At 34.1% G+C, this 12,728-nt stretch overlaps 8 non-coding genes across 8 annotated transcripts; all 8 read left to right on the top strand.

Moving 5' to 3' along the window:
- The first annotated feature begins 377 nt into the window (after positions 1–377).
- On the top strand, positions 378–450 carry TRNAK-CUU. The gene has a single exon. It is a non-coding gene; the product is annotated as a tRNA-Lys (tRNA).
- Positions 451–1,491: 1,041 nt separating this feature from the next.
- TRNAK-CUU lies at positions 1,492–1,564 on the top strand. Its single transcript has one exon. It is a non-coding gene; the product is annotated as a tRNA-Lys (tRNA).
- A 755-nt stretch (positions 1,565–2,319) lies between these two features.
- Positions 2,320–2,392, top strand: TRNAK-CUU. Its single transcript has one exon. It is a non-coding gene; the product is annotated as a tRNA-Lys (tRNA).
- A 1,041-nt stretch (positions 2,393–3,433) lies between these two features.
- TRNAK-CUU lies at positions 3,434–3,506 on the top strand. The gene has a single exon. It is a non-coding gene; the product is annotated as a tRNA-Lys (tRNA).
- A 761-nt stretch (positions 3,507–4,267) lies between these two features.
- TRNAK-CUU lies at positions 4,268–4,340 on the top strand. The gene has a single exon. It is a non-coding gene; the product is annotated as a tRNA-Lys (tRNA).
- Positions 4,341–6,209: 1,869 nt separating this feature from the next.
- On the top strand, positions 6,210–6,282 carry TRNAK-CUU. Its single transcript has one exon. It is a non-coding gene; the product is annotated as a tRNA-Lys (tRNA).
- Positions 6,283–7,323: 1,041 nt separating this feature from the next.
- TRNAK-CUU lies at positions 7,324–7,396 on the top strand. The gene has a single exon. It is a non-coding gene; the product is annotated as a tRNA-Lys (tRNA).
- A 761-nt stretch (positions 7,397–8,157) lies between these two features.
- TRNAK-CUU lies at positions 8,158–8,230 on the top strand. Its single transcript has one exon. It is a non-coding gene; the product is annotated as a tRNA-Lys (tRNA).
- The last annotated feature ends 4,498 nt before the right edge of the window (positions 8,231–12,728 follow it).

The raw sequence follows: 12,728 nt of genomic DNA on the forward strand, positions 1-12,728 counted from the left end.
AATATTGGATGTTCTTTTTCACATAACAAAAAGTTAGTTTTATCAATATAACAAGTCCATCAAATAGTTATAGGAAAATTGACTATTATTGTGTGTTGCCCGTCTATCTCAGTCGGTAGAGCGCAAGGCTCTTAACCTTGTGGGTTTAAGCCCCAGGGTGGGCGTTTACACTCGAAATCCATCATTAATTATGATGGACTTACCCAATAAACATTAAACTGATACTTATATTTTTTTAAGAAAAAAATTTTCAAATTTTTTAATATATCTACAATAAGGGAATATTTGATGTTCATTCTCACAACACAAAAAGTTAGTATTGTCAATATTACAAGCCCACCAAATAGTTATAAGAAAATTGATTGTCAGCGTTCGTTGCCCGTCTAGCTCAGTCGGTAGAGCGCAAGGCTCTTAACCTTGTGGTCCTGGGTTCAAGCCCCTGGGTGGGCTTTTAGACTTGAGATCCATCATTAATTATAACGGACTTACCCAATAAACAATAAACTGATTCTTATATTTGTTTTAAAAAAAAATTTTCCAATTTTTTAATATATCTACAATATGGGAATATTGGATGTTCATTCTCACAACACAAAAAGTTGGTTTTATCAATATTACAAGTTCTCCAAATAGTTATAAGAAAATTGATTGTCAGCGTTCGTTGCCCGTCTAGCTCAGTCGGTAGAGCGCAATGCTCTTAACCTTGTGCTCTTGGCTTAAGCCCCAGGGTGGGCACGTAGACTTGAGATCTAATGCGTTATTTCGGGTAGAAATATCTTATAAGAAAAACGAATATTCATATTCATTTTTATGTAACTTTAACAATGGAATATTGGATGTTCGTTTTCACATAACAAAAGGTTAGTTTTATCAATATAACAAGTCCATCAAATAGTTATAGGAAAATTGACTATTATTCTGTGTTTCCTGTCTATCTCAGTCGGTAGAGCGCAAGGCTCTTAACCTTGTGGGTTTAAGCCCCAGGGTGGGCGTTTACACTCGAAATCCATCATTAATTATGATGGACTTACCCAATAAACATTAAACTGATTCTTATATTTTTTTAAGAAAAAAATTTTCCAATTTTTTAATATATCTAGAATAAGGGAATATTGGATGTTCATTCTCACAACACAAAAAGTTAGTTTTATCAATATTACAAGCCCACCAAATAGTTATAAGAAAATTGATTGTCAGTGTTAATTGCCCGTCTAGTTTAGTCGGTAGAGCGCAAGGCTCTTAACCTTGTGGTCCTTGGTTCAAGCTCCAGGGTGGGCGTTTAGACTTGAGATCCATCATTAATTATAATGGACTTACCCAATAAACATTAAACTGATTCTTATATTTTTTTAAGAAAAAATTTTTCCAATTTTTTAATATATCAACAATAAGGGAATATTGGATGTTCATTCTCACAACACAAAAAGTTAGTATTGTCAATATTACAAGCCCACCAAATAGTTATAAGAAAATTGATTGTCAGCGTTCGTTGCCCGTCTAGCTCAGTCGGTAGAGCGCAAGGCTCTTAACCTTGTGGTCCTGGGTTCAAGTCCCAGGGTGGGCGTTTAGACTTGAGATCCATCATTAATTATAATGGACTTACCCAATAAACATTAAACTGATTCTTATATTTTTTTTAAAAAAAAATTTTCCAATTTTTTAATATATCTACAATAAGGGAATATTGGATGTTCATTCTCACAACACAAAAAGTTAGTTTTATCAATATTACAAGTTCTCCAAATAGTTATAAGAAAATTGATTGTCAGCGTTCGTTGCCCGTCTAGCTCAGTCGGTAGAGCGCAATACTCTTAACCTTGTGCTCTTGGCTTAAGCCCTAGGGTGGGCACGTAGACTTGAGATCTAATGCGTTATTTCGGGTTGAAATATCTTATAAGAAAAACGAATATTCATATTCATTTTTATGTAACTTTAACAATGGAATATTGGATGTTCGTTTTCACATAACAAAAGGTTAGTTTTATCAATATAACAAGTCCATCAAATAGTTATAGGAAAATTGACTATTATTCTGTGTTGCCCGTCTATCTCAGTCGGTAGAGCGCAAGGCTCTTAACCTTGTGGGTTTAAGCCCCAGGGTAGGCGTTTACACTCGAAATCCATCATTAATTATGATGGACTTACCCTATAAACATTAAACTGATTCTTATATTTTTTTAAGAAAAAAATTTTCCAATTTTTTAATATATCAACTATAAGGGAATATTGGATGTTCATTCTCACAACACAAAAAGTTAGTGTTGTCAATATTACAAGCCCACCAAATAGTTATAAGAAAATTGATTGTCAGCGTTCGTTGCCCGTCTAGCTTAGTCGGTAGAGCGCAAGGCTCTTAACCTTGTGGTCCTGGGTTCAAGTCCCAGGGTGGGCGTTTAGACTTGAGATCCATCATTAATTATAATGGACTTATGCAATAAACATTAAACTGATTCTTATATTTTTTTTAAAAAAAAATATTCCAATTTTTTAATATATCTACAATAAGGGAATATTGGATGTTCATTCTCACAACACAAAAAGTTAGTTTTATCAATATTACAAGTTCTCCAAATAGTTATAAGAAAATTGATTGTCAGCGTTCGTTGCCCGTCTAGCTCAGTCGGTAGAGCGCAATACTCTTAACCTTGTGCTCTTGGCTTAAGCCCTAGGGTGGGCACGTAGACTTGAGATCTAATGCGTTATTTCGGGTTGAAATATCTTATAAGAAAAACGAATATTCATATTCATTTTTATGTAACTTTAACAATGGAATATTGGATGTTCGTTTTCACATAACAAAAGGTTAGTTTTATCAATATAACAAGTCCATCAAATAGTTATAGGAAAATTGACTATTATTCTGTGTTGCCCGTCTATCTCAGTCGGTAGAGCGCAAGGCTCTTAACCTTGTGGGTTTAAGCCCCAGGGTAGGCGTTTACACTCGAAATCCATCATTAATTATGATGGACTTACCCTATAAACATTAAACTGATTCTTATATTTTTTTAAGAAAAAAATTTTCCAATTTTTTAATATATCTACAATAAGGGAATATTGGATGTTCATTCTCACAACACAAAAAGTTAGTTTGATCAATATTACAAACTCACCAAATAGTTATAAGAAAATTGATTGTCAGTGTTAATTGCCCGTCTAGTTTAGTCGGTAGAGCGCAGGGCTCTTAACCTTGTGGTCCTTGGTTCAAGCCCCAGGGTGGGCGTTTAGACTTGAGATCCATCATTAATTATAATGGACTTACCCAATAAACATTAAACTGATTCTTATATTTTTTTAAGAAAAAAATTTTCCAATTTTTTAATATATCAACTATAAGGGAATATTGGATGTTCATTCTCACAACACAAAAAGTTAGTATTGTCAATATTTCAAGCCCACCAAATAGTTATAAGAAAATTGATTGTCAGCGTTCGTTGCCCGTCTAGCTCAGTCGGTAGAGCGCAAGGCTCTTAACCTTGTGGTCCTGGGTTTAAGTCCCAGGGTGGGCGTTTAGACTTGAGATCCATCATTAATTATAATGGACTTACCCAATAAACATTAAACTGATTCTTATATTTTTTTAAAAAAAAAATTTTCCAATTTTTTAATATATCTACAATAAGGGAATATTGGATGTTCATTCTCACAACACAAAAAGTTAGTTTTATCAATATTACAAGTTCTCCAAATAGTTATAAGAAAATTGATTGTCAGCGTTCGTTGCCCGTCTAGCTCAGTCGGTAGAGCGCAATACTCTTAACCTTGTGCTCTTGGCTTAAGCCCTAGGGTGGGCACGTAGACTTGAGATCTAATGCGTTATTTCGGGTTGAAATATCTTATAAGAAAAACGAATATCCATATTTATTTTTATGTAACTTTAACAATGGAATATTGGATGTTCAGTTTCACATAACAAAAAGTTAGTTTTATCAATATAACAAGTCCATCAAATAGTTATAGGAAAATTGACTATTTTTGTGTGTTGCTCGTCTAGCTCAGTCGGTAGAGCGCAAGGCTCTTAACCTTGTGGTCTTGGGTTTAAGCCCCAGGGTGGGCGTTTACACTCGAAATCCATCATTAATTGTGATGGACTTACCCAATAAACATTAAACTGATTCTTATATTTTTTTAAGAAAAAAATTTTCAAATTTTTTAATATATCTACAATAAGGGAATATTGGATGTTCATTCTCACAACACAAAAAGTTAGTATTGTCAATATTACAAGCCCACCAAATAGTTATAAGAAAATTGATTGTCAGCGTTCGTTGCCCGTCTAGCTCAGTCGGTAGAGCGCAAGGCTCTTAACCTTGTGGTCCTGGGTTCAAGTCCCAGGGTGGGCGTTTAGACTTGAGATCCATCATTAATTATAATGGACTTACCCAATAAACATTAAACTGATTCTTATATTTTTTTTTAAAAAAAATATTCCAATTTTTTAATATATCTACAATAAGGGAATATTGGATGTTCATTCTCACAACACAAAAAGTTAGTTTTATCAATATTACAAGTTCTCCAAATAGTTATAAGAAAATTGATTGTCAGCGTTCGTTGCCCGTCTAGCTCAGTCGGTAGAGCGCAATACTCTTAACCTTGTGCTCTTGGCTTAAGCCCTAGGGTGGGCACGTAGACTTGAGATCTAATGCGTTATTTCGGGTTGAAATATCTTATAAGAAAAACGAATATTCATATTCATTTTTATGTAACTTTAACAATGGAATATTGGATGTTCATTTTCACATAACAAAAAGTTAGTTTTATCAATATAACAAGTCCATCAAATAGTTATAGGAAAATTGACTGTTATTCTGTGTTGCCCGTCTATCTCAGTCGGTAGAGCGCAAGGCTCTTAACCTTGTGGGTTTAAGCCCCAGGGTAGGCGTTTACACTCGAAATCCATCATTAATTATGATGGACTTACCCTATAAACATTAAACTGATTCTTATATTTTTTTAAGAAAAAAATTTTCCAATTTTTTAATATATCTACAATAAGGGAATATTGGATGTTCATTCTCACAACACAAAAAGTTAGTTTTATCAATATTACAAACTCACCAAATAGTTATAAGAAAATTGATTGTCAGTGTTAATTGCCCGTCTAGTTTAGTCGGTAGAGCGCAGGGCTTTTAACCTTGTGGTCCTTGGTTCAAGCCCCAGGGTGGGCGTTTAGACTTGAGATCCATCATTAATTATAATGGACTTACCCAATAAACATTAAACTGATTCTTATATTTTTTTTTAAAAAAAATATTCCAATTTTTTAATATATCTACAATAAGGGAATATTGGATGTTCATTCTCACAACACAAAAAGTTAGTTTTATCAATATTACAAGTTCTCCAAATAGTTATAAGAAAATTGATTGTCAGCGTTCGTTGCCCGTCTAGCTCAGTCGGTAGAGCGCAATACTCTTAACCTTGTGCTCTTGGCTTAAGCCCTAGGGTGGGCACGTAGACTTGAGATCTAATGCGTTATTTCGGGTTGAAATATCTTATAAGAAAAACGAATATTCATATTCATTTTTATGTAACTTTAACAATGGAATATTGGATGTTCATTTTCACATAACAAAAAGTTAGTTTTATCAATATAACAAGTCCATCAAATAGTTATAGGAAAATTGACTATTATTCTGTGTTGCCCGTCTATCTCAGTCGGTAGAGCGCAAGGCTCTTAACCTTGTGGGTTTAAGCCCCAGGGTAGGCGTTTACACTCGAAATCCATCATTAATTATGATGGACTTACCCTATAAACATTAAACTGATTCTTATATTTTTTTAAGAAAAAAATTTTCCAATTTTTTAATATATCTACAATAAGGGAATATTGGATGTTCATTCTCACAACACAAAAAGTTAGTTTTATCAATATTACAAACTCACCAAATAGTTATAAGAAAATTGATTGTCAGTGTTAATTGCCAGTCTAGTTTAGTCGGTAGAGCGCAGGGCTCTTAACCTTGTGGTCCTTGGTTCAAGCCCCAGGGTGGGCGTTTAGACTTGAGATCCATCATTAATTATAATGGACTTACCCAATAAACATTAAACTGATTCTTATATTTTTTTAAGAAAAAAATTTTCCAATTTTTTAATATATCAACTATAAGGGAATATTGGATGTTCATTCTCACAACACAAAAAGTTAGTATTGTCAATATTACAAGCCCACCAAATAGTTATAAGAAAATTGATTGTCAGCGTTCGTTGCCCGTCTAGCTCAGTCGGTAGAGCGCAAGGCTCTTAACCTTGTGGTCCTGGGTTTAAGTCCCAGGGTGGGCGTTTAGACTTGAGATCCATCATTAATTATAATGGACTTACCCAATAAACATTAAACTGATTCTTATATTTTTTTTAAAAAAAAATTTTCCAATTTTTTAATATATCTACAATAAGGGAATATTGGATGTTCATTCTCACAACACAAAAAGTTAGTTTTATCAATATTACAAGTTCTCCAAATAGTTATAAGAAAATTGATTGTCAGCGTTCGTTGCCCGTCTAGCTCAGTCGGTAGAGCGCAATACTCTTAACCTTGTGCTCTTGGCTTAAGCCCTAGGGTGGGCACGTAGACTTGAGATCTAATGCGTTATTTCGGGTTGAAATATCTTATAAGAAAAACGAATATTCATATTCATTTTTATGTAACTTTAACAATGGAATATTGGATGTTCGTTTTCACATAACAAAAGGTTAGTTTTATCAATATAACAAGTCCATCAAATAGTTATAGGAAAATTGACTGTTATTCTGTGTTGCCCGTCTATCTCAGTCGGTAGAGCGCAAGGCTCTTAACCTTGTGGGTTTAAGCCCCAGGGTAGGCGTTTACACTCGAAATCCATCATTAATTATGATGGACTTACCCTATAAACATTAAACTGATTCTTATATTTTTTTAAGAAAAAAATTTTCCAATTTTTTAATATATCTACAATAAGGGAATATTGGATGTTCATTCTCACAACACAAAAAGTTAGTTTTATCAATATTACAAACTCACCAAATAGTTATAAGAAAATTGATTGTCAGTGTTAATTGCCCGTCTAGTTTAGTCGGTAGAGCGCAGGGCTCTTAACCTTGTGGTCCTTGGTTCAAGCCCCAGGGTGGGCGTTTAGACTTGAGATCCATCATTAATTATAATGGACTTACCCAATAAACATTAAACTGATTCTTATATTTTTTTAAGAAAAAAATTTTCCAATTTTTTAATATATCAACTATAAGGGAATATTGGATGTTCATTCTCACAACACAAAAAGTTAGTATTGTCAATATTACAAGCCCACCAAATAGTTATAAGAAAATTGATTGTCAGCGTTCGTTGCCCGTCTAGCTCAGTCGGTAGAGCGCAAGGCTCTTAACCTTGTGGTCCTGGGTTTAAGTCCCAGGGTGGGCGTTTAGACTTGAGATCCATCATTAATTATAATGGACTTACCCAATAAACATTAAACTGATTCTTATATTTTTTTTAAAAAAAAATTTTCCAATTTTTTAATATATCTACAATAAGGGAATATTGGATGTTCATTCTCACAACACAAAAAGTTAGTTTTATCAATATTACAAGTTCTCCAAATAGTTATAAGAAAATTGATTGTCAGCGTTCGTTGCCCGTCTAGCTCAGTCGGTAGAGCGCAATACTCTTAACCTTGTGCTCTTGGCTTAAGCCCTAGGGTGGGCACGTAGACTTGAGATCTAATGCGTTATTTCGGGTTGAAATATCTTATAAGAAAAACGAATATTCATATTCATTTTTATGTAACTTTAACAATGGAATATTGGATGTTCGTTTTCACATAACAAAAGGTTAGTTTTATCAATATAACAAGTCCATCAAATAGTTATAGGAAAATTGACTATTTTTGTGTGTTGCCCGTCTAGCTCAGTCGGTAGAGCGCAAGGCTCTTAACCTTGTGGTCTTGGGTTTAAGCCTCAGGGTGGGCGTTTACACTCGAAATCCATCATTAATTGTGATGGACTTACCCAATAAACATTAAACTGATTCTTATATTTTTTTAAGAAAAAAATTTTCAAATTTTTTAATATATCTACAATAAGGGAATATTGGATGTTCATTCTCACAACACAAAAAGTTAGTATTGTCAATATTACAAGCCCACCAAATAGTTATAAGAAAATTGATTGTCAGCGTTCGTTGCCTGTCTAGCTCAGTCGGTAGAGCGCAAGGCTCTTAACCTTGTGGTCCTGGGTTCAAGTCCCAGGGTGGGCGTTTAGACTTGAGATCCATCATTTATTATAATGGACTTACCCAATAAACATTAAACTGATTCTTATATTTTTTTTTAAAAAAAAATTTTCCAATTTTTTAATATATCTACAATAAGGGAATATTGGATGTTCATTCTCACAACACAAAAAGTTAGTTTTATCAATATTACAAGTTCTCCAAATAGTTATAAGAAAATTGATTGTCAGCGTTCGTTGCCCGTCTAGCTCAGTCGGTAGAGCGCAATACTCTTAACCTTGTGCTCTTGGCTTAAGCCCTAGGGTGGGCACGTAGACTTGAGATCTAATGCGTTATTTCGGGTTGAAATATCTTATAAGAAAAACGAATATCCATATTTATTTTTATGTAACTTTAACAATGGAATATTGGATGTTCATTTTCACATAACAAAAAGTTAGTTTTATCAATATAACAAGTCCATCAAATAGTTATAGGAAAATTGACTATTATTGTGTGTTGCCCGTCTATCTCAGTCGGAAGAGCGCAAGGTTCTTAACCTTGTGGTCCTGGGTTTAAGCCCCAGGGTGGGCGTTTACGCTCGAAATCCATCATTAATTATGATGGACTTACCCAATAAACATTAAACTGATTCTTATATTTTTGTAAGAAAAAAATTTTCCAATTTTTTAATATATCTACAATAAGGGAATATTGGATGTTCATTCTCACAACACAAAAAGTTAGTTTTATCAATATTACAAGTTCTCCAAATAGTTATAAGAAAATTGATTGTCAGCGTTCGTTGCCCGTCTAGCTCAGTCGGTAGAGCGCAATACTCTTAACCTTGTGCTCTTGGCTTAAGCCCTAGGGTGGGCACGTAGACTTGAGATCTAATGCGTTATTTCGGGTTGAAATATCTTATAAGAAAAACGAATATTCATATTCATTTTTATGTAACTTTAACAATGGAATATTGGATGTTCATTTTCACATAACAAAAAGTTAGTTTTATCAATATAACAAGTCCATCAAATAGTTATAGGAAAATTGACTGTTATTCTGTGTTGCCCGTCTATCTCAGTCGGTAGAGCGCAAGGCTCTTAACCTTGTGGGTTTAAGCCCCAGGGTAGGCGTTTACACTCGAAATCCATCATTAATTATGATGGACTTACCCTATAAACATTAAACTGATTCTTATATTTTTTTAAGAAAAAAATTTTCCAATTTTTTAATATATCTACAATAAGGGAATATTGGATGTTCATTCTCACAACACAAAAAGTTAGTTTTATCAATATTACAAACTCACCAAATAGTTATAAGAAAATTGATTGTCAGTGTTAATTGCCCGTCTAGTTTAGTTGGTAGAGCGCAGGGCTCTTAACCTTGTGGTCCTTGGTTCAAGCCCCAGGGTGGGCGTTTAGACTTGAGATCCATCATTAATTATAATGGACTTACCCAATAAACATTAAACTGATTCTTATATTTTTTTTTTAAAAAAATATTCCAATTTTTTAATATATCTACAATAAGGGAATATTGGATGTTCATTCTCACAACACAAAAAGTTAGTTTTATCAATATTACAAGTTCTCCAAATAGGTATAAGAAAATTGATTGTCAGCGTTCGTTGCCCGTCTAGCTCAGTCGGTAGAGCGCAATACTCTTAACCTTGTGCTCTTGGCTTAAGCCCTAGGGTGGGCACGTAGACTTGAGATCTAATGCGTTATTTCGGGTTGAAATATCTTATAAGAAAAACGAATATTCATATTCATTTTTATGTAACTTTAACAATGGAATATTGGATGTTCATTTTCACATAACAAAAAGTTAGTTTTATCAATATAACAAGTCCATCAAATAGTTATAGGAAAATTGACTATTATTCTGTGTTGCCCGTCTATCTCAGTCGGTAGAGCGCAAGGCTCTTAACCTTGTGGGTTTAAGCCCCAGGGTAGGCGTTTACACTCGAAATCCATCATTAATTATGATGGACTTACCCTATAAACATTAAACTGATTCTTATATTTTTTTAAGAAAAAAATTTTCCAATTTTTTAATATATCTACAATAAGGGAATATTGGATGTTCATTCTCACAACACAAAAAGTTAGTTTTATCAATATTACAAACTCACCAAATAGTTATAAGAAAATTGATTGTCAGTGTTAATTGCCAGTCTAGTTTAGTCGGTAGAGCGCAGGGCTCTTAACCTTGTGGTCCTTAGTTCAAGCCCCAGGGTGGGCGTTTAGACTTGAGATCCATCATTAATTATAATGGACTTACCCAATAAACATTAAACTGATTCTTATATTTTTTTAAGAAAAAAATTTTCCAATTTTTTAATATATCAACTATAAGGGAATATTGGATGTTCATTCTCACAACACAAAAAGTTAGTATTGTCAATATTACAAGCCCATCAAATAGTTATAAGAAAATTGACTATAATTGTGTGTTGCCCGTCTAGCTCAGTCGGTAGAGCGCAATGCTCTTATCTTTGTGGTCCAGGTTTCAAGCCCCAGGGTGGGCAATTACAGTTGAGATCCATCAATAATTATGATGGACTTACCCAATAAACATTAAACTGATTGCTATATTTTAAAATTGTCCAATTTTTTAATATATCTACAATAATGGAATATTGGATGTTCATTCTCAAAACTCAAAAAGTTAGTTTTATCCGGAAATTCCACCGGAAAATTCCACCGGAAAATTCCACCGGAAAATTCCACCAAAAAATAAAAGAAAAAAATTGACATTTGACTACATACAATATTACTGGGCTACATACTACTGCCCCAGGCGGCGGAGTTCCTGGAGCAGGTAAGACTGTCAGTAAGCGGCGGAGCGGCCGTGGCGTTCCCCGGGCTAGTTGGGTTATCCGGCAGCAGCATTGGAGGCGGAGCCAGCACGCTTGCGGGATCATCCAAAGACATCGGAAAAGCTTCATTGTATAGATTTCCGGCGAGAGAAGCGGCAGAGATTCTCAAATGCAATCGCTTTTACCTTTCCGTTTTATGTATTTCCGTTATATTTTGAGATAAGAAAAATGTCAATTTTAGCCCTGTTAAAAATGGATTAAAAAAAAATTCCGGTGAAATTTTGACGGAAAAGTGGCCGGAAAGACTATTTTTGCAAAAAAATCAATAGTCGTGGACTAAAATTGCAAGGTTCAAAAGTCGTGGATCAATTCTGCTAGTGCCACTATAGTCGTGGGACTAAAAGTGCAAAAATCTCTTACAAGTCCACCAAATAGTTATAAGAAAATTGATTATCAGCGTTCGTTGCCCGTTTAGCTCAGTCGGTAGAGCGCAAGACTCTTAACCTTGTGGTCTTGGGCTTAAGCACCAGGGTGGGCGCATAGACTTGAGATCTGATGCGTTATTTCTGATTGCTATATCTTGTAAGAAAAACGAATATCCATATTATTTTTTATGTAACTACAGCAATGGAATATTGGATGTTCATTTCAGCAATGGAATGGAATGCGCAAGGCTCTTAACCTTATGGTGCATACTACTACTACTACTATATATATAATTATTGTAAACTTTTAAATTTCTAATATTTATAAAATTGACAACTATTTTCTCCTTATTTTTCAACAATCATCAACCATGGATATATATATATATATATATATATATATATATATATATATATATATATATATATATATATATATATATATTGAGAGAGAGAGAGAGAGAGAGGCGGGTTCAGGTGCGACAGTGTCTTACGGTGCGGCGATTTCTTACGGTGCGGCATCACCAACAGTTCAACAAATATGCACCATCAACGTTAGGAAAATACACCACAAAAAACAGAGTAAACAGAGCCCCGCATCACCAAACACACACCATTAGGTGTGAGTAAAAACACCATACACTATTCGGAAATACACCATTAGTGGTGGTGAGTTATATGGTGTATTTTTTTGAGTCTGTTGTGTATTTTGTGATGTTTTATTGCATTTCATTGTGGTGTATTTTTCTTACACTGTTGGTGCATATTATTAACATTGTTGGTGTATTCTGGAATTCCGCCGCACGGGAAGACCCCGCCGCATTTGAACTTTATTCTATATATATATATATATATATATATATATATATATATATATATATATATATATATATATATATATATATATATGATGGATTATATTAACTCGGGAGTCTGAATTATATAACCCGAATAAATTGACAAGTAAGGATTGAACGAATAAAGAACGATTATAACAACAATAATGAACAAATATACGTCACGGGGACGAATCTTGTATTTATCGTGTATCAAGTGCTATTACAGAGGTAGGACTTATGTAATAACAACACAAGTTTTAGATAGAAAGTAGAAGGTAGAAGATGTCTAATTAGGACACAAAGGAGTGCTTTTATAATCCAATTCGCCATAACAACCACGAAAAAAGCGGTAGGAACTACCTAAACCGCAACCATCGCCACAGAACTCGGTCAAACACGAGGACCCCGTCCCTTGGCCGAGCCCGGAGCTCAGCCCGGAGAATAAGACAAAG

The sequence above is a fragment of the Ipomoea nil genome, unplaced genomic scaffold (genome assembly GCF_001879475.1).
Source record: "Ipomoea nil cultivar Tokyo-kokei standard unplaced genomic scaffold, Asagao_1.1 scaffold3056, whole genome shotgun sequence".
Classification (NCBI taxonomy): Eukaryota; Viridiplantae; Streptophyta; class Magnoliopsida; order Solanales; family Convolvulaceae; genus Ipomoea; species Ipomoea nil.